Source organism: Leopardus geoffroyi, chromosome X, assembly GCF_018350155.1.
Source record: "Leopardus geoffroyi isolate Oge1 chromosome X, O.geoffroyi_Oge1_pat1.0, whole genome shotgun sequence".
Lineage (NCBI taxonomy): Eukaryota > Metazoa > Chordata > Mammalia > Carnivora > Felidae > Leopardus > Leopardus geoffroyi.
Window position 1 is genome coordinate 70,297,075 of NC_059343.1, and position 21,188 is coordinate 70,318,262.

The 21,188-nt window shown below is 37.3% G+C and overlaps 1 protein-coding gene across 2 annotated transcripts in view; it reads right to left on the reverse strand.

Moving 5' to 3' along the window:
- The window catches only part of HDX (highly divergent homeobox), a 189,521-nt gene extending 171,413 nt beyond the window's left edge, over positions 1-18,108 (reverse strand). The window contains exon 1 of one of the 2 annotated variants that reach the window (XM_045471098.1): positions 17,957-18,108. The gene's annotated coding sequence lies outside the window, so the exon portion shown is untranslated. The remainder of the gene's footprint in view (positions 1-17,956) is intronic. The other variant, XM_045471099.1, reaches the window with a different exon arrangement.
- Positions 18,109-21,188: the final 3,080 nt, after the last annotated feature.

Here is a 21,188-nt window from a genome sequence, read left to right on the forward strand (position 1 = left end):
GAATGTAAATAGACTAAATGACCCAGTCAAAAGATCTGGGATGTCAGAATGGATAAAAATACAAGACCCATCTATATGCTGCCTACATGAGACTCATTTTAGACCTAAGACTCCTGCAGATTGAATGTGAGGAGATGGAGAAACATTTATTCTACAAATAGGTGTCAAAAGAAAGTTGGAGTAGCAATAATGACATCACACAAGATAGACTTTAAGACAAAGACTGTAACAAAAGATGAAGGGCACTGTCTCATAACAATGGGGACTATCCAACAAGAAGATCTAATAATTGTAAATATTTATTCCACAACATGGAAGTACCCAAATACATTTAAAAAAATTAATAACAAACATAAAGAAACTCATTGATAATAATACAATAATAGTATGGGACTTTAGTAACCCACTTACACCAATGCACAGATCATCTAAACAGAAAACCAACAAGAAAACAATGTTTGAATAAGACACTGGACAAGATGGACTTAACAGATACATTCAGAACATTTCATCCCAAAGCAGCAGAATACACATTCTTTTCAAATGCACAAGGGACATTCTCAGAATAGCTCACATACTAAGTCATAAATCAGGCCTCATCAAGTACAAAAAGACTGAGATAATACCATGCATATTTTCAGAGGACAATGCTATGAAACTTGAAGGCAACTACAAGAAAAATAATGAAAAGACCACAAATACATGGAAGTTGAACAACATGCTACTAAACAATGAATGCATCAACCAGGAAATCAAAGAATAAATCTAAAACTACATCGAAAAAAACGAAAAGGAAAACACGACAGTCCAAAACCTTTGGGATGCAGCAAAAGTGGTCATAAGAGGGAAGTATACAGCAAATACAGTGCTACCTGAAGAAGCAAGAAATATTTCATATAAACAACCTAACTTTACACCTAAAGGAGGTAGAAAAAGAACAACAAATGAAACCTAGAACCAAGAGAAGGGAAATAATAAAGGTTACAGCAGAAAAAAAAGATATAGAAACTAAAAAAGGAAAAGAACAGATCAATGAAAACAAGAGCTGGTTCTCTGAAAAAATTAACGAAACGATAAACCCCTAGCAAGAGTTATCAAAAAGAAAAGAGAAAGGGTACAAATATATGTAATCACAAATGACAGAGGAGAAATAACAACAAACACCACAGAAATACAAGCAATTATAAGAGAATGTTATGGAAAACTATATGCCAACATATTGGAAAACTGGAAAGAAATAGATAAATTTCTGGAAACATATAAACTACCAAAACAGAAACAGGAAGAAATAGCAAACTTGAACAGACCCATAACCAGCAAAGAAATTGAATCAGTAATCAAATCTCCCAGCAAACACAAGTCCAGGGCCAGAGGGCTTCACAGAGGAATTCTACCAAACATTTAAAGACATAATACCTATTTTTCTCAAACTATCTCAAAAAAACAGAAATGGAAGGAATCCTTCCAAACTCAATCTATGAGGCCAGCATCACCCTGATACCAAAACCAAATAAAGACTGAACTAAATGCAAAAATTCTCAACAATATACTAGCAAACTGAATCCAACAGTACATTAAACAAGCCATTCACCATGTTCAAGTGGAATTTATTCATGGGCTGAAAATTGGTTCAGTATTCACAAATCAATCAGCATGATATACCACATTAAGAAAGAAAGGATAAGAACTATATGATCTTTTCAATAGACGCAGAAAAAGCATTTGGCAAAGTACAGCATCCTTTCATGATAAAAACCCTCAACAAAGTAGGGCAAGATGGAAGATACCTCAACATAATAAAGGTCATATATGAAAAACCTACAACTATTATCATCTTCCATAGGAAAAACTAAGAGCTTTCTTCTAAGGTGAGGAAAAAAACATAATGTCCATTCTCACCACTGTTATTTAATATACTACTGGAAGTCCTAGCCACAGCAATCAGACAAAAAAAAAAAAAAAGAAAAAAAAAGAAAAAAAAAGAAATAAAAGGCACCAAGTCAGAAAGGAGGAAGCCAAATTTTCTCTATCTTCAAAGACATGACAATCTATATAGAAAACCCGAAAAACTGCGCCCAAAAATTGCTATAATTGAGACACGAATTCAGCAAAGTCTTAGGATACAAAATCAATGTATAGAAATCTGTTGCATTTCTATACACCAATAATGAAGCAGCAGAAAAAGAAATCAAGGAATTGGCCCCATTTACAATTGCACCAAAGACCATAAGATACCTAAGAATAAAATTAAACAAAGAGATAAAAGATCTTTACTCTGAAAACTATAAAACGCAGATGAAAGAAATTGAAGATGACACAAAAAAACTGAAAAAAACATCCCATGCTCATGGATTGTAGGAACAAATATTGTGAAAATGTCCCAAATATTGTGAATATTGCCCAAAGCAATATATATATTTAATGCAATTCCTGTTAGATATCAACAGCAATTTTCACAGAGGTGAACAACCAATCCTAAAATTTGTATGAAATCTTGAAAGACCAAATAGCCAAGGCAACCTTGAAAAAGAAAATCAGAGCAGGAGGCATCACAATTCTGGACTTCAAGTTATATGACAAAGCTGTAGCAATCAAAATATTATGGTTACCAAAACAAAAATAGATACATAGACCAATAGAACAGAACAGAAACCCAGAAATCAACCTACAACTATATGGTGAATTAATCTTTGGCAAAGCAGGAAAGAATATCCAATAGGAAAGACAGTCTGTTTAAAAAAAGGGTGTTGGGAAAACTGGACAGCAACATCCAAAAGAAGGAAACTGGACCACTTTCTTACACCATACACAAAAATAAACTCAAAATGGATGAAAGACCTAAATGTGAGACAGGAAACCATTAAAGTCCTAGAAGAGAGCATAAACAGTAACCTCTTTGTCACTGGCCATAGCAACTTCTTACTAGATGTCTCTTGAGTCAAGGGACACAAAAGCAAAAATAAACTATTGGAACTTAATTAAAAATAAATAGCTTCTGCAGAGCAAAGGAAACAATCAACAAAACCAGGAGAAAACCAATGGAATGGGGGAAGTTACTTGCAAATGACCTGATAAAGGGTTAGTAATTAAAATATACAAAGAACTTACAAAACTCAACACCAGTGAGAAAACAAATAATCCAGTGAAAGAATGGACAGAAGACATGAATAGACATTTTTCCAAAGAAGACATCCAGATGGCCAATATACATATATTGGAATATCACTCAGCCATAAAAAAGAAAGAAATCTTGCCATTTGCAACAACATGGATGGACCTAGAGAGCATTATGCTAAGCAGAATAAGTCGGTCAGGAAAGACTAATACCATGTGATTTGAATTATATTTGGAATTTGAAAAACAAAAGAAATAATCATGGGGCAGGAAAGACGAAAATCAAGAAAAACTCTTAACTATAGAGAACAAACTGATGGTTACCAGAGGGGAGGCGGGGAGGGGGGTAGGTGAAATAAATGATGGGGATTAAGGAGTGCGGTTGTGATGAGCACAAGGTATGTATGTAAATGCTGTACCACTAAATTCTATACCTGAGACTACTATTACACTGTATGTTAACTATGCAATTTAAATTAAAACTTTAAAAAATGAAATAAATAAGCTACAAAGGTGAAAAGTACAGAGGCGCCTGGGTGGCTCAGTCTGTTAAGCATCTGACTTCGGCTCAGATCATGATCTCATGGTTCATGGGTTCGAGCCCTGCATTGGGTTCTGTGCTGACAACTCAGAGCCTGGAGCCTGCTTCAGATTCTGTGTCTCTCTCTTTCTGCCCCTTCCCCACTCTTGCTGTCTCTTTCTTAAAAACAAATAAACATTAAAATTAAAAAAAATAAAAGTACAGAATATGGAACAAAGTCAAAAATAGTGTAAGAACTTTGTATGGTGACAAATGGTTAACTACTTATTGTGATAAGCATTACTTATTGTGCATACTTGTCAAATCACTATGTACTGCGTGTGAAATTAATATATTTATGTCATGTATACTTGAATAATTTTTTTAAGTTTTGATTAGATTACCTTAAAAGAAACAGAGCATTAGCCAGTTGTTATGCTAGACCTCATTTTGTTTTATCAATTATAATTACCTATTGGCTTTTAATTACACTTGCTTTATTACAGAGTCCTGATGTTAAATTAATAAAATACATTTAAACTGTAAGTACTTTATTATACACTCAGATATCAAAACTCACATTACAATAAAATACAAAAAGATCAAATTCAAACAGATGATAAGTTGAACAACAGAGGCATAAACAAAGCCTCAATTGGATAACTGATTTCTTGTTGTCCTAACTCTGCTTTGATACAATCCCACATACACTTATTCTGAAGAAATGACTGTCAGTTACCAGAGATATATAGTATCTTATGATGAGCTAAGTAGGGCCACACATACATATTTGTTCCATTCATATTTGTCTACCAAATTGTGCTTTTTTTCTTGCATTTCTAGCCCCAAATTGTGCACATAAATCACTTCTGTCTTCCGCTATTTAATCAAGCTGTTTGCACTGCTTCGAGCATTGACCACTAAAATCTTGCAATTCACATTCTAGGTTAACATCTTTAAAATGTATCTTGCATTTTCAGTTACTTCTTAGAGGAACTCTACAAAACTTCCCACAGCCACACTTTGAAATAGTAATTATAACAAATTATCCATTATACCAAAATAATCTATATATCCCTTATTTTACTATACTGCAAACCTTTTTTTTTTTTTTTTTTTTTTGAGACACAGAGTGTGTGTGTGCATGTAGGGGAAGAATAGAGGGAGAGAAAGAATCTTAAACTGGCTCCACGCCCAGTGCGGAGCTCGATCTCAGGACACTGAGATCATGACCTGAGCCAAAACCAAGAGTAGTATGCTTAACCAACTGAGCCATCCAGGCGCCCCTACCATAAGCTTATTGTTACTGTAAACTTATTCTTATTAGTTCTTTCTAACCTTTTTTTATTATCCACATAACTCCATCCTACCCTATTCTACATCTTCTCTAACACACTCCCAGCAAGAAGTTTTATTGGTAATTAAAATTTGCTTTAAAAAAGGGTAAAGCCATATTCATTTACTTAGACTAGATATTCTTTTAGTGTTTCATGAATAATATTTAAATAGTATATGTTAAGATTTGAGGGCAGTTTCAGGGCGCCTGGGTGACTCAGTAAGTTGAGCGTCCGACTTCAGCCCAAGTCATGTCACAACTTGTGAGTTCAAGCCCCGCGTCAGGCTCTGAGCTGAGCCTGTTTCAGATTCTGTGCCTCCCTGTCTCTCTGCCCCTCCCCTGGCTCACACTCTGTCTCTCTCAAAAATAAACACACAAAAATTTTTTTTTAAAGATTTGCTTCCAGTTTCACCTAGAAGCAAATAAACTATCAGATTCTCTTGTCTTCCATTCTCAATTTTACTAGAAAAACACAGGGGAAAAATTAAACATCCTGCTCTTTTGGGATTAGAGAAAGAGTCCTCAAAGCACACAATCTAGTGGTAAGTATGTAACTGTAATAAGTACATACCTATATATAGTGTGGAAAAATATATGTATACATATTTAATTCATCAAATAGTGGAAGCATAAATTGATCTCCACAAATATTTTGAATAAGCTAAGAAACTGCTTAATAACATAAAAGCCTTACGGAGCACAACCCAAATCATAAAGCCACAGGTAAAGACCCTTCTTTCTTCTTCATTTGAAAGAAGAAACCAAAACCAAAACCAAAATATTTCCTATCCTGCCAAAATCTATCTTTGGATGTCAGTTTGAGGAACTCTGTATTAAGGTACCCAATTAATTCCATCAAATGTCTTTTAACTGTGATTTATGACTATAAAAGAGAGGTTTTGTTTTTATACCTGGTAGAAAGGCTTTGTGTATGAGTGAATGCATGCTTAATGTGGATTTTTCTTTCAAGATCATCATTTTATTTTTAAGATAAATTATTTCAAGATCAAAGAAAACCCTCAAATTTAAAAATTGCCATAAAACTTGCAGACCTCTGAAGACATTTCCTTGGACCCATAGGGGTCTGCAGACCTTAGTTTGAAAGACATTGTCCTATGTTAAGCCTGTGACATTAAGTTAGAAAACATATGTTACTGTCAAATTATAGGCGTATATATGTTTAAAGTATGGGATTAACATTGACCCATAATGTTTTTGTTGGCACTGCATTTCTCCTGCCTAGTTTTTTTTTCATGTAGATATGAAACACAAAGGCAGAGATTATTACACAACTGTGTTTCTAAATATTTCATTACAATCATATTCCTTGGTGTTAATCAGCAAAGATCTGCACATATGAAATGTACTGTCCAGTGTTTGATCATGACCATACTCAGGAATTGTTATTTTACTGCTAATTAATCCAGGAAACCTGATAACAATTTGCAAAAATATTCTTTTTTTATGTTTTTTTTTTCAACGTTTATTTATTTTTGGGACAGAGACAGATAGAGCATGAACGGGGGAGGGGCAGAGAGAGAGGGAGACACAGAATAGGAAACAGGCTCCAGGCTCTGAGCCATCAGCCCAGAGCCCGACACGGGGCTCGAACTCACGGAACGCGAGATCGTGACCTGGCTGAAGTCGGACGCTTAACCGACTGCACCACCCAGGCGCCCCTAACAATTTGCAAAAATATTCTTAAAGCTACTAAAAGACTACAGCTTCATCTGTGAATTATGAGAACACGTATTACTACAATATACTTTGCAATAATGAGAAATTAGGGCAAAACTGTATCAAAATAACCATTTCCTCTTCATGTCATTGTTCTCAAATTTTTCCAGTATATGAATGTGTCACGTCATATATTTTGGCAATTTACTCATTTATTGAAATTTATTTCTTAAGCATCTATTGTGGGCATAGAATCATTAATATACTGTGTCCTGAACATAAGTCTTTTTAAAAACTTTTTAATGTTTATTTATTTTTGAGACAGAGACAGAGCGTGAATAGGGGAGGAGAAGAAAGAGGGAGACACAGAATCCGAAACAGGCTCCAGGCTCTGAGCTGTCAGCAGAGCCCAATGCGGGACTGGAACCCACTAACTGTGAGATCCTGACCTGAGGCGAAGTCAGACGCTCAACCGTCTGAGCCTCCCAGGCGCCCCCTAAACATAAGTTTTAAACCAATTTCAAAAGGGTCAAAAGAGTCAGAAGAACAAAGGTGTTTCTCAATGTGTTTATTACTTCTCTTTAAAATTTAAGGAAAGTACAAAAAAGTAAATTCAAAAACAATGAAGGACCTAAATGTGAGACAGGAAACCATCAAAATTCTAGAGGAGAAAACAGGCAACAACCTCTATGACCTCAGCTGCAGCAATTTCTTACTAGACATGGCTCCATAGGCAAGGGAAACAAAAGTAAAAAATAACTACTGGGACATCATCAAAATAAAAAGCTTCTGCACAGGGAAGGAAACAATCCACAAAACTAAAAGGCAACTGATGGAATGGAAGAAGATATTTGCAAATGACACATTGGATAAAGGGGTAGTATCCAAAAATCTATTAAAAAAAAACCTAAACTCAACACCAAAAAATCAAATAATCCAATGAAGAAATGGGCAGAGGACATGAATAGACACTTTTCCGAATAAGACCTCCAGATGGCTAACAGACATATGAAAAAAGGCTCAACGTCATTCATTAGCAGGGAAATACAAATCAAAACCACAATGAGATACCAACTTACACCAGTCAGAATAGCTAAAACTAACAACTCAGGAAACAACAGATGTTGGCAAGAATGTAGAGAAAGAGGAACCCTTTTTCACTGTTGGTGGGAATGGAAACTCATGCAGCCACTCTGGACAACAGTATGGAGTTTCCTTAAAAAGATAAAAATAGAATTACCTTACAACTCAGCAATTGCACTACTAGGTATTTATCCAAAGGATACAAAAATGCTGATTTGAAGGTGCACACACACCCCTATGTTTATAGCAGTGCTATGAACAACAGCCAAATTATGGAAAGTGCCCAAATGTCTATCAACTGATGAATGGAAAAAGAAGAGGTGGTATATACCAGGGAATATTATTCAGCCATCAAAATGAATGAAATTTGGGGTGCTTGGGTGGCTCAGTTGGTTAAGCGTCCAACTTCAGACCAGGTCATGATATCGTGGTTCGTGAAGTTGAGCCCCACATTAGGCTCTGTGCTGACAGCTCAGAGCCTGGAGCCTACTTGGGATTCTGTGTTTCCCTCTCTCTCTGCCCCTCCCCCAGGCTCTCTCTCTCTCTCAAAAAAAATAAATATTAAATTTTTGTTTTAAATATTAGAAAAAAATGAAATCTTGCCATTTGCAACAACGTGGATGGAACTAAAGGTATTATGCTAAGCGAAATAAGTCAATCAGAGAAAGGCAAATATATGATTTCACTCATGTGGAATTTAAGAAACAAAACAGATGAACACAGGGGAAGGAAAGTAAAAATACAGTAAGATAAAAACATGAAGGCAAATCATAAAAGACCCTTAAATATAGAGAACAAACTGAGGGTTGACAGAGGGGAGGTGGCTTGGGGCTGGGGGCTGGGCATTAAAAGAGGGCACTTGTTCAGAAAAAAAAATTGAAGAAAGTGGGCAATGAATAGCATAGGTGGTAGTTATTAAGATACTGATCCCAAAGAAAAGTTTAACAGTTTGATGGCTTTGCCTGCACTTAATACTTTTTATTAATGTATGGATGTAGTAACTTCCTAAAATTTAATTAATAAATAAAATCATGGATTTTAAGTTAGAAATGCTGTTAGATAGTATGAATACTATGCCCTCTTTTCACAGTTGAATAAACGGAGGGTCATAAAGTCATCTATTTCAGAGGTTGCTTTATGAAAATTGTCTAATGTATATCATAAGTTCTTCAATGTCTAATTCACCTCATCCAACATCTAGCACATTATAGAATACAAGCTTACTAAATAAATGCTTTTGAGGATGATGATACTTAGATATCAACTGAAGGACAATCTTGACTTTTCTAGGTCTACTGTAATTGGATGGCATAAACAGAAATTTATTATCTCACAATTATGAAGTCTAGAAGTATGAAATCAAAGTATTGGGAGAGGTTTTCTCTCTGAGGGCGGTGAGGGAAGGCTCTGTTCTCTCCTCGTTTATACATGGACATCTTCATGTTCATATGTCATTCTCTCTCTATGCATACCAGTATCCAGACCTCCCCTTTTATAAAGACACCAGTTACATCTGGTTAAGGGCCTACTTTACTAATCTTAATTTAACTAATTATATCTGTAATGAACCTATTTCAAAATAAATCTACATTCTGAGATACGGAGGGCGGGGGGTAGAACGTCAATGAATTTTTGGGGGTAGGAGACACAGTTCAAACCATACGCTAATTGCTTATTCCCATTACAAGATTAGAAGCTGACTTTCCTTATCAGCCGAAAAGGCCATCAATTCCTGTGTCCCTCACACACACCCAGTGATATCTACATCTTCATGCATGAAACCTGAGAATATGTTAAATTCCAACGCAAAAGTGAATTAAGGTTACAGAAAGAATTAAGATTTATAATCAGCTGACCTTAAAATAAAGACATTATTTTAGATTATCTGAGTGGGCCAGATGTAATCACAAGGATCCTTAAATGTGGAAGATGGAGTCAGAAGAGTGCCAGAGTGATGCGATATGAGAAAGATTTGATTGGCCATTGCTAGCTTTGAAGATGGATGCAGCAACAAGCCAAAGAGGGTAGCCTCTAGAAGCTAAAAAGGTAATAAAGTAAATTATTTCCTAGAGCCTTTAGGGGAAAAAATCCCTGTTGACACGTTGATTTTAACTCAATGATACCTATTTCAGACTTCAAACCACCAGAACATAATGCATGTGTTATTGTAAGCCTCTATGTTTGTGGTGATTTGTTACAGTAGCAAATGGAAAACTAAGTATAGTTTCTTTTGAAGATATTAGTGACAGTGACCCCAATACCTTCATACTCTTTTGTAACACTCTGTTGACAATTAGGAAAAATATCATTTCAACAGTAAGGCCATTACTACCATCAAAATAATTGGATTCACTCAGGCTCAACAATTTTACCCATCACACAAGAGTAGCTATTCTCCCAATGAGATAGACTCCAAAATGGAGCAAAGCTGATATATATTAGACAAGTAAGACTTTGATTACATATTTCTTTACACATGTGAAAACTGTATAAAAGAAATTAAGGTATTTTTCTGATTATCAGCTCTTAAAAGTCTAAGTTGCACAGAAAGTCATATTTCACTTTATATCAGTGCTTCTCAGAGTTTAATGTGCATATGAGTCACTTGGAGATATTAAAATGCAGAATCTGATTCAGTAGGTCTTGGTTGAGGACATAGATTCTGCAATTTCTAAGAAGTTCCCAGGTGATGCTCATGCTTGTACTCCATGTAACACACTTTGAGGAGCAAAAATTTAATAGATATAGATGCATTCAACCCTATCAGAAAAGTACACTGGCTAAACATCACAATCAATAATGAGTTTTTAAAAGTGTCTCTTTACATTAAGCACTAGCAGTTGGGAAAAGAAGAAAAAACTGAAACTTACCTTTAGCATCTTTTATTTATTTTTGAGAGAGAGAGAGACAGGGAGAGACAGAGAGACAGACAGAGCATGAGAAGGGGAGGGGCAGAGAGACAGGGAGATGCAGAATCTGAAGCAGGCTCCAGGTTCCGAGCTGTCAGCACAGAGCCCAACACGGGGCTCAAACCCATGAACTGTGAAATCATGACTTGAGCCGAAGTCGGTCGCTTAACTGACTGAGCCACCCAGGTGCCCCAAAACTGACCTTGAGCATCTTTCAAACATTCATTGGTGATAAAAGTTAACCTATAGGTTCTAAATAAAATGTCTGACTATTTTATTTTTTATTTTTTTTTAATTTTTTTTTTCAACGTTTATTTATTTTTGGGACAGAGAGAGACAGAGCATGAACGGGGGAGGGGCAGAGAGAGAGGGAGACACAGAATCGGAGACAGGCTCCAGGCTCTGAGCCATCCGCCCAGAGCCCGACGCGGGGCTCGAACTCACGGACCGCGAGATCGTGACCTGGCTGAAGTCGGACGCTTAACCGACTGCGCCACCCAGGCGCCCCTGTCTGACTATTTTAATAATTTACATACATATTCAAAAATAACTCCATGCTGTCTCAGGATAGCGGGGATAAGTCAAGGCTGAGTATTCTATGACTAACGTAATAGTCCCACTAATGTAGAATATGTTTTTTCTTCCATATTTCATAATGCCCTGGGTCTCTTTCAATTGTTGTTCTATTGAGGAGATTTCAACACACCTGATGGGTCTATGGAAACGTAAAGCTATTTGGAGGATGGGTCTCAGATCATTACTTTCCTAAATGGCGTAACTACTTCATCCATAAAACACACAATACATAGCCTAAGTCAACCAAGTAAGACAATGTGTAAAGAAAGATATTAATGTATAATGTATATAAACAATGTATATTAGTGTAACAAAACAAAACCCAAAGAAGACATGCTTTTGCCATTGCTTTGTACTTGACAATAGGAAAGAATAGTGTACGGGTCTATATGCCCTCAGCCTCTGAAGCCATTGGAGGCCAACACAATGACCCCTTTCTCTTAAGCCTTGGCCTTTCTATTAAAATTGTTTAGGGGCACCTGGGTGACTCAGTCGGGTAAGTATCCGACTTTGGCCTAGGTCGTGAGCTCAAAGTTCCCTAGTTCGAGTCCCATGTCGGGCTCTGTGCTGACAGCTCAGAGCCTGGAGCCTATTTCAGGTTCTGTGTCTCCTTCTCTCCCTCTCTCTCAATGCCCCTCTGCCACTCACGCTCTGTTTCTCTCAAAAATAAACATAAAAAAATTAAAATTATTTGTCTCCACTGACAGAAAAAGGAAAAATGTCATAGACCTAAAGACTCTGAAAGACAGTCTCTTTCTCAGAAAGAGAAATTAGGGGGAAATTACATACACACACATACATACATACATACAAACAATTTTTAAAAACAATAAATAAAGATGGGCCTCACTCAAGCTCTCTAGTCCATAACCTAGTAAAGAGTGACGCATCTACAATGGCATCTCCTTTAAAGCCCTGGCACAAACTGTTGTGTACATGAGAAAATTGCCTACCTGAGACATGTTTGCATTTAAAAATCTTAAAATAAACTGCCACCAACTCCAAGGGAAAAACTGCTAAGAAAATGTTTTCCCAAATTTTTGTCACTCTGACAATACATTTTTTGAGTATACCTACACACAAAATTACATTGGTTTTAGGTGTATGAATCAGTGATATGACAAGTTTACACATTATGCTATGTTCAAAAGTATAGCTACCATCTGTCCCATTCATAGTGATTACAATATTATTAACTGCATTCCTTATGTTCTGCTTTTTATTCCTTTGACTTAATCATTCCATAACTGAAGGCCTGTATCTCCCTCCCCCCTTTACCCATTTTGTCCAAATCTCCATCCCCCTCCATTTTAAAGCTTCTAAGGATCAACCCAATTCGAACATAACTCTAGTTATAAAACAATAGGAGACCAAGAAGGTAGGACAGCTTCTATTGCAGATTTCTTTATGGATGACAAATGTAAAGTATAGCATTTAATTGATATAATATAATCTCATTTATTTAGTTGCCATGTACCTAGATATCCAATTAATCTAGGAAATCTTGCTACTAGTTAGTATATGGATGACTCCACTTCCGCAGACAGGTTTCAGTCTGTTGTCTTGAAATTTTACATACTAGAAAGGTCTCATAGTGTTAGTTACAGCTTCTGAATATGCTAACCTCTCCAGCTCCCTTCTTATGCAGAATATATCTCTCTAGAATTTTCACTGCTTATTTCCAAACCACTATGCCTAGATATAATGTACTCTATACAAGTATATTAAGACAGCACTAATTTCATGTTTAGCTAACTCTACTATAAAATTAAAATCAACAATTCAAGTATTTTTACTGTGTTTGGGGGTAACAATACACAATATATAATTCCTTCTGGAAGTACAATACAATTTTAAAAGCAAAACTAATTAAATATCTTTAAATATATATTTCATACAAAATTTAATGCCATATTTTTCAATCAAGACCAAGAAAGTATGTTTTAGTAAAATACCTAAAAAGAAATGTAGGTATACACCATTTGGTCAGGCTTAGAAATCAGCGACTTTATACAAGTAGTATGTTGTTCATGGAAAACATTATGATATAAAACACACACACACACACACACACACACACACACACAATTAAGCTGGGACTCCAGATATTCAGATTCTTGCTAAAGCTCTGCCAAAGATTCATTGTATATTACTTTGGTCAAGTATAGTTTGATGATTAAAAGTCAAAACAGGGGCTCCTGGGTGGCTCAGTTGGTTGAGCATCCGACTTCGGCTCAGGTCATGATCTCACAGTTCATGGGTTCAAGCCCTGTGACAGGCTCTGTGCTGACAGCTCAGAGGCTGGAGCCTGCTTCGGATTCTGGTGCTCCCTCTCTCTCTGCCTCTCCCCTGCTAGCACTCTGTGTCTCTCTCTCAAAAATAAACATTTATTTATTTTTTTTTTAATTTTTTTTCAACGTTTATTTATTTTTGGGACAGAGAGAGACAGAGCATGAGCGGGGGAGGGGCAGAGAGAGAGGGAGACACAGAATCGGAAACAGGCTCCAGGCTCTGAGCCATCAGCCCAGAGCCTGACGCGGGGCTCGAACTCACGGACCGCGAAATCGTGACCTGGCTGAAGTCGGACGCTTAACCGACTGCGCCACCCAGGCGCCCCAAACATTTTTTTAAAAAAGAGTCAAAACAGACCAATGTTTGAACTCTGTGACATTTTATAGTTGTGTGGCCCCAGGGAAGTCAACCACTTTAAGCCACTGTTTTCCCATTTGTAAAATGAGAAATAATACTAGAAACTATCTCATAGGGATGTCGTGAGGTTTAAATATGATAACATATAAAGTTGTTAGCATAGTGCCTGGTATTAAGTGTTTAATAAATATTACCATTTATTAATCCTGCTAAGGTACTACACTTCTCTATACTTCAGCTTCCTCATTTGTAAAATGGGGAGATTGGCTCATCATTATAAAATTTCCTGCAGCTCAAACTAAAACTTAAATGACAACGTCCAATGCCATCCTTTCATTGAGATAGGAATTGTAAAATAAACCTTAAAACACAAATACCACACTTTTATTTTTTTATATGTTTTCTAAAATCGGCAGCATATGATGCATAGGGGCACGTGTACCTCCATGTTTATAGCAGCACTTTCAACAATATCCAAATTACTATGGAAAGACCCTAAATGTCAATCAATTGATGAATGGATAAAGAAGATGTGGTTTATATATACAACGGAATACTACTTGGAAATGAAAAAGAAATAAAGTCTTGCCATTTGCAGCAACGCAGATGGAACTGGAGGGTATGATGTTAAATGAAATAAGTCAGTCAGAGGAAGACAGATACCATACATTTTCACTCATATGTGGATCTTGAGAAACTTAACAGAAGAACATGGGGGAGGGGAAGGGGAAAAAAAGTTACAGACAGGGAGGGAGGCAAACCATAAGAGACTCTTAAATACTGAGAACAAACTGAGGGTTGATGGGGGTTTGGGGGAGAAGGGAAAGTGGATGATGGGCATTGAGGAAGGTACTTTTTGGAATGAGCACTGAGTATTGTATGGAAACCAATTTGACAATAAATTATATTTAAAAATAAAATAAAATGAATAAACATTAAAAAATAATAATAATAATAATAATAATTGGCAGCATATTCCTAAGCATTACATTCTATCTAGAGTGTCCTACCTTTGAACAGTTTAGTCTATTGGTCTATATGTGAATATCTAGGTAAGTCTTTTTTTAAAAAAATTTTTTTTTTAATGTTTTATTTATTTTTGAGATGGGGAGAGACAGAGCATGAACGGGGGAGGGGCAGAGAGAGAGGGAGACACAGAATCGGAAACAGGCTCCAGGCTCTGAGCCATCAGCCCAGAGCCCGACGCGGGGCTCGAACTCACGGACCGCGAGATCGTGACCTGGCTGAAGTCGGACGCTTAACCGACTGCGCCACCCAGGCGCCCCTAGGTAAGTCTTATTAATTACTATGAAATGGTTGCAAGCTAAAACACTTTGAGGAAATTTACACAATATAGGTAATAAGAGAAAAAGTCAAGGACAAAGGATTTTCCCTTATAGTAAATAACATTCACAGTTCATTCATAATGATATATGACAAATATTTTTAAATTTATAAGTTATAATACCCTTCTAGAATGATTACTATCCACTTCTAGAATGATTATTATCCATGCTCTTAAGCCACATATGATACTGTTTGGCATGGTGCCTCAAAGTGAAGCAGCAGCCAAAGTGAAATCTGTGGAAAGTCTCTATATTAAACAATGTCTATCAAATAAAACTCAGCTCCATGAAACAATGCACTTTGAAGCTGAAGGGGTAGGAAAGTGGCAAGTGATATGTTATATGATAACAATTATGATAGCCATCACAATGATTAGCTCTGATTTAACAGAGGTACAAATGAAAACTATTAGTGACAGTCAATGCAAATCAGCAACTGTATGATATATTGCAATAAAACACAGTAAATAACTAGTAGGTTTTAACAGAACATACATGATGTAATGTCATAAAAGAGAAGTACAGAAAATGGGAAATGTCTTAGTATTTTTCAAACTGAGAAAGTTAGAGATAGAAACACTTCTGGGTTAATGTCCCCTTGGTCTTTTATGAAGACAGTATATATTTGGAGGCCACCCACTATATAGATATGTCCATATTGCCTTTTCTCTGACTCATGCTCAAGTTTATTCAGTCACTGGAGGGTCCCTTGCCTAAGTAATGATGAATAAATTTTCACATATATACAGTTTTCTCTATAATAATACTACTTTGTTACCCGAGAAATTGGGATACAAAGACAATATATGGTTATAGATACTTCCAATAATCATCCAGGTGCTGTAGGCAGAAGATAAAGAATTATCTTAAACCCCCTTAAGAGGGGGTTTAAAATCCACTTGAAAATTTTAGTCCCACACACACACATGCACACAACCCAAATAAGACAATAATACAGGCTATAAGAAAGTGACAAATATAAGAACTGATGAAGAAGTTCTAGAAAAGGTGAGCTTAATGATGGTTGGGTTACACTTGGAAGGCACTTATGGAGAGGTATAAATTGAGTTGAGTTTTCAAATTCGGTACCATCTGAATGGGCAGAAGAGAGGGCATCCTGGGTGAAGGGAATGGTGGTGAGCAAGGAGCAAAGCTCTGGAGATAGATTGTCCAAAGGACATTAAGAAGAATTATACACTGAAGAATTAAGTAAAATAAGACTCCTATGGTACAATAAAGCCAGATCATGAAGTTTTTGCAATCCAAGTGGAGTTGGGCTTGAAACAAAAAAAAAAAAAAATAGAGCCAAGATTATTTTCGTGAAGAAAATGACTTGGTAAAAGAAGTGCTCACTGACCATTAGTCTGGCAGAATAAATTAGGGATTTGGAGCACAAGTGAAAGCTGGCTAGGAGGTTCCTGGAGTGACTGGATGGGTGGTGAAGATAGCTTATATTGTAGGATAAAGGAAGAATTATAATAGTGACCTTTGAAAAGAAAATTTCCCAGGTCTTGACAACCCCTTAAGTATAAAAAATAGACGGGAAAAATCAGATTTCTCTATGAAACAGTCAAGAGTTAATAACACTACTGTACAATTTTTCCACCAAGAACAAACAGGCAGGTTTTTCCTCACAATTGCTGAGTAATATTGCCCCTCTCAAAAAGGGAGAGTTAGAAAGGGTCTCTCAAACAGGATTTGACTTTGGTGGTTTTAGCAGAGAAACAGGAAGAAAGAAGAAAATCTTAGCACCAACCTGAAAGGGAGACCGAGGCTTTATAAGAAACCGTTTCAAGAAAGAAAGAAGAAAAAAGAAGACAAGAAAGTTAAATTTCTTACTCTGACTCTCCACAATGGGTCTCACTCTGAGTCTCTCCAAAGAGTTTAAATTTCAAAATCATTGAATGGTACCTCAAATCAGAGTTCACTGAAGATTAAAAGTTGGATTCATTTGAATAATTAGTGGTTTTTTTTTTTCTTCCAAAGGTTTCTCATCTCAGTAATTTCTACTCCACAGATTCCTCTCCGACTTCTTTCAATTATTACAAACCTGGTATCTGTAGATTAAGAATCTACTTTCTTAAATTCATCAGACCCATTTGGGGTGTGGGTACGCCCAATAAGCCAGATTTAAAATAACTGGCACACCCCTCTCCATCAATCAGCACTTGAAATATCACAGGGCCAACTCCCCAGCTCTTTCTATATTCAGTCCAGACAGAGCTCAGCGCCACCTCCTCCAGCGAAACCGAAAAGGCGCCTGCGCAAAGTCTACGTCTATTCTTCTCGCCACGAACTCCCCCCTTCCCCTCCCCCACATGTTCTTAATGCGCAAGCGCAGCACTCAGTGAGTTTGAGTAGGGCTGTGAGAAATCGGCTGTCCAGTGAAATCTAGTAGTGGTAGAATTCATCCCCCGCCCCCGCCTCCTTTCTTCAGAGGCAAATGTGCCACTTCCTCCTACTCCGAAGGCAGAAGCGCATCCCCAACGTTGCCCTCTCTAGGAGCAAGATCCTTTGCACTCTGGCAATACCTGCTATATCGCTATCCTCAGCTCTTTTTTAACCTCACGCTGCCGCCAGCCTTTGCTTGGAAACTAGAGACAGTTGGCTCCCCAAAAGCCGCCGCAAATTTGTTGGCAGCCTCTTTAGGCCTCTGAACCTATAAGCTCCCTACTGGGCAAAGCATTAGCTCGGTGTCTTGCTCATCGTCTTTCACCCTTCACACCCACCCAGACTGGGTACTTACCTCGCAGCGTGGTGCGGTCACTGGAAGGACCGGAGGATCCCCAATCAGGCCAGTGCCTGGGCAGGCAGATTCAGCAAGATTTTTCCTGGGTCTTACAGCCTCCTCAGACAATGAAATCAGCGTGTCCGATCATCAATTCTCATCATGATTGTGACGTCACAAAAGACAGCGACCAATGGGAGCCCGAGATCAGCTCGGACAGTCCCAGGCCTCAGCCCAGAACCCAAGAGTGGGGAGGGGGGAGGAAAGATAGCTGCCTGCAGTGGGGCTGCCTCTTCCCTGCTATCAGCTGTGTCCAAGGCCAGGCCTTTCTGTATCTTTCCCTTCCTGAATAGCTGTGAACACCCAGCATCCCTGTGACTATAATAGTTAATATGCCACCATTTGAGCAGGTGCTGTCTGGTCTTCCAACTTCAGATTCGCTTTCAGCAGAATTGTTGCATGCCAAAATCAAATGATGACATACAGAAATAGTCTTTTGTGGTCAGTATTCAATTGGCATGCATATATTCAGTATTAGTAAAATCAAGAAGGTATCTATCAAGCTTTTGGAATTTGTCAATAAGAGCAAGTGTACTGTTTTATGTGACCGGTTGACTCTGGCAACTAAAACAAATTAAAATTATGACTTCTGGGGGCGCCTGGGTGGCGCAGTCGGTTAAGCGTCCGACTTCAGCCAGGTCACGATCTCGCGGTCCATGAGTTTGAGCCCCGCGTCGGGCTCTGGGCTGATGGCTCGGAGCCTGGAGCCTGTTTCCGATTCTGTGTCTCCCTCTCTCTCTCTGCCCCTTCCCCGTTCATGCTCTGTCTCTCTCTGTCCCAAAAATAAATAAACGTTGAAAAAAAATTTTTTTTTAAAAATTATGACTTCTGTTCACCTAACATCAATCCTGTTCTGCCAGAAGTTAGTTGCATGGTCACAGCTACACCATTGCAAGAAAAATAAAAAACAACTCAAGCCATATGTTACACAGTTAACACCCCACAAATTTTCTGGGTGCCATAAGAGATGTACAATTTACTGGACCTATGCTATTATAGAACTTATAACATCATTGAGAAGACAAGATTAGTACACATTAAACATTCACAACACTAAAATTAAGTACATTATTGGGTGCTCAATTATCAACTATGGACAAGATATACATCATTTGATGACTGGAAACAACAGCGAGGTGATGACAGTTGGGGGAGCATTTTATTTTGTAATTGAAACTTGAGATAGTTCTTGAATGGTGGTTAAGAGAGAACTTTAAGCACTGTCTTAAAGGGGAAGGCATAGACAAAAATTAAACCCGTGATAAAATCAGCCTAGCAAATAGAGGGCATATATGAGGACTTTTGGGGAAATAGGATAGGAAATAGGATAAGTATTTGAAAATAGGCAGAGAATGTTGATTTTATTAAAAGACACTAAAGATCCTAAGGCAGGGTACCTCAAACCTATACAATCTAGACAGCAGCTTCAATGATTTTTTAAAAGAAAATCAAATCATGCCCAGCTCCAGAATGTCCAATGGTTTACATTCACATATACTATAAAATGAAAATTTCTTACCATAGTCTGAAACTCCTAATTGATCTGGCCTTTGCCATCTTTCTGTCCTCACCTCCTGCCACCCTGCAATTAACGCACTTTCAAATCACACAGGCCTATCCGTTTCTCAAACAAATTAATCTCATGACCACATCAGAACCCTTGCACTATTGTTCCCTTTGATCTTTGCCTGACTTTACTCCCTTATTTGATTCATATCTCTGTTGTCATGTAACTTCATTAAAAGTAATATCTAAAATTTTAAAGAAATTACACTGTAATGCTATTTCAAATTGTGATCTTCTCAACACTTCATCTATCTCCCTAGACTCCCTTTCCTCTTTTATTTCTCTTCATAGCACTTACTATCTAACATGCTCTTTATTTTTAGTTATTGCAAATATGAGCTCCATGATGGCAGGATTTTTTTTTTTGTCTGTCTTATTTTTATATCCCTGGCTTCTAGAAGAGTCCTGGATACAAAGTAGACAAATCAGTAAGTTTTTGTTGAATGAATGACTGAAAGCAAATTTTTCAAGTAATTGGTCATCAATTTGCAGCTTGAATCAGATCAGGGATAGTCTGGAAAAAGAAAAATCAGTTAGACAGTTGTAGTGGTAATACAGCTTCTAGATGACTCAGTCCTAGATCAGGGTGTCAAGAGCAGTAATAAAGAGAAATTATTGAATTTCAAAGAAGGAATGATTAGGATGAAAATGGAGGATTCAGAGATACACTACCTATGATAGAAAAACAAATTCATTAAGTACACACTGCATATGTTGAACTTAGGTGATTTGAGAGAAAAAGAAAGGAAGGTTCCCTACCCTTAAAGAATGTATAGTCCAACTGATAAGAGAAGACAAATATGAAACCAGAGTACAAACAGAGGTAATTAAATTCACCCAGTTTCTCAGTCTTCTTTTCCCTTCACACTCTATATCCAAGCAACTCATGAATCCTGTAGGTTTTACCTTCAAACTATGTCCAAAATCTAAGCACTCCTTACATCTTCCATTACTATTCCAACAGTCAAAGTCACTATTGTTTCTAGCTTGAACCACTGCAAAATTATCTTATATGGTTTGCTATTGTCTACTACTACCTTTTTTAATACTTTCTCTTGTTTTAACTTTTCAACATTTATTTAGTTTTGAGAGACAGAAGACACAGAGTGCAGTGGCGGAGGGGCAGGGAGAGAGAGAGGGAGACACAGAATCCTAAGCAGGGTCCAGGCTCTGAACTGTTAGCACAGAACCCTATGTGGGACTTGAACTCATGGACCACCAGATCATGACCTGAGCCGAAGCTGGACGCTTAACTGACTTAGCTACTGAGGCACAAGAACACTTTCTGTTAATAGCAGTCAAAATATTCTTTGTAAAGTTGAATAGGATCATATTATTTCCCAGCTTAAAATCCTCAAAACGCTTCCCAACACATTAACAATAAAATCACAAATCATTGTTAGGGTTTGTTTCCTAACACTTCTTTCTGCCCTGGATCATTATGCTACACTGGCATTTTTTTTCACCCTCTCTCCTTCTTTCTGGAAATCCTGTTGTCTTTTTGGAGACTTTTCACCTGCTATGCCTTCTTGGAAAACTCTTCTCCAAGATCTTCACATAGCATACTACTTCACTAAGGTTGCCAGCTAAAATTTACTTCCTCAGATGTGTCTTTATGGACTAA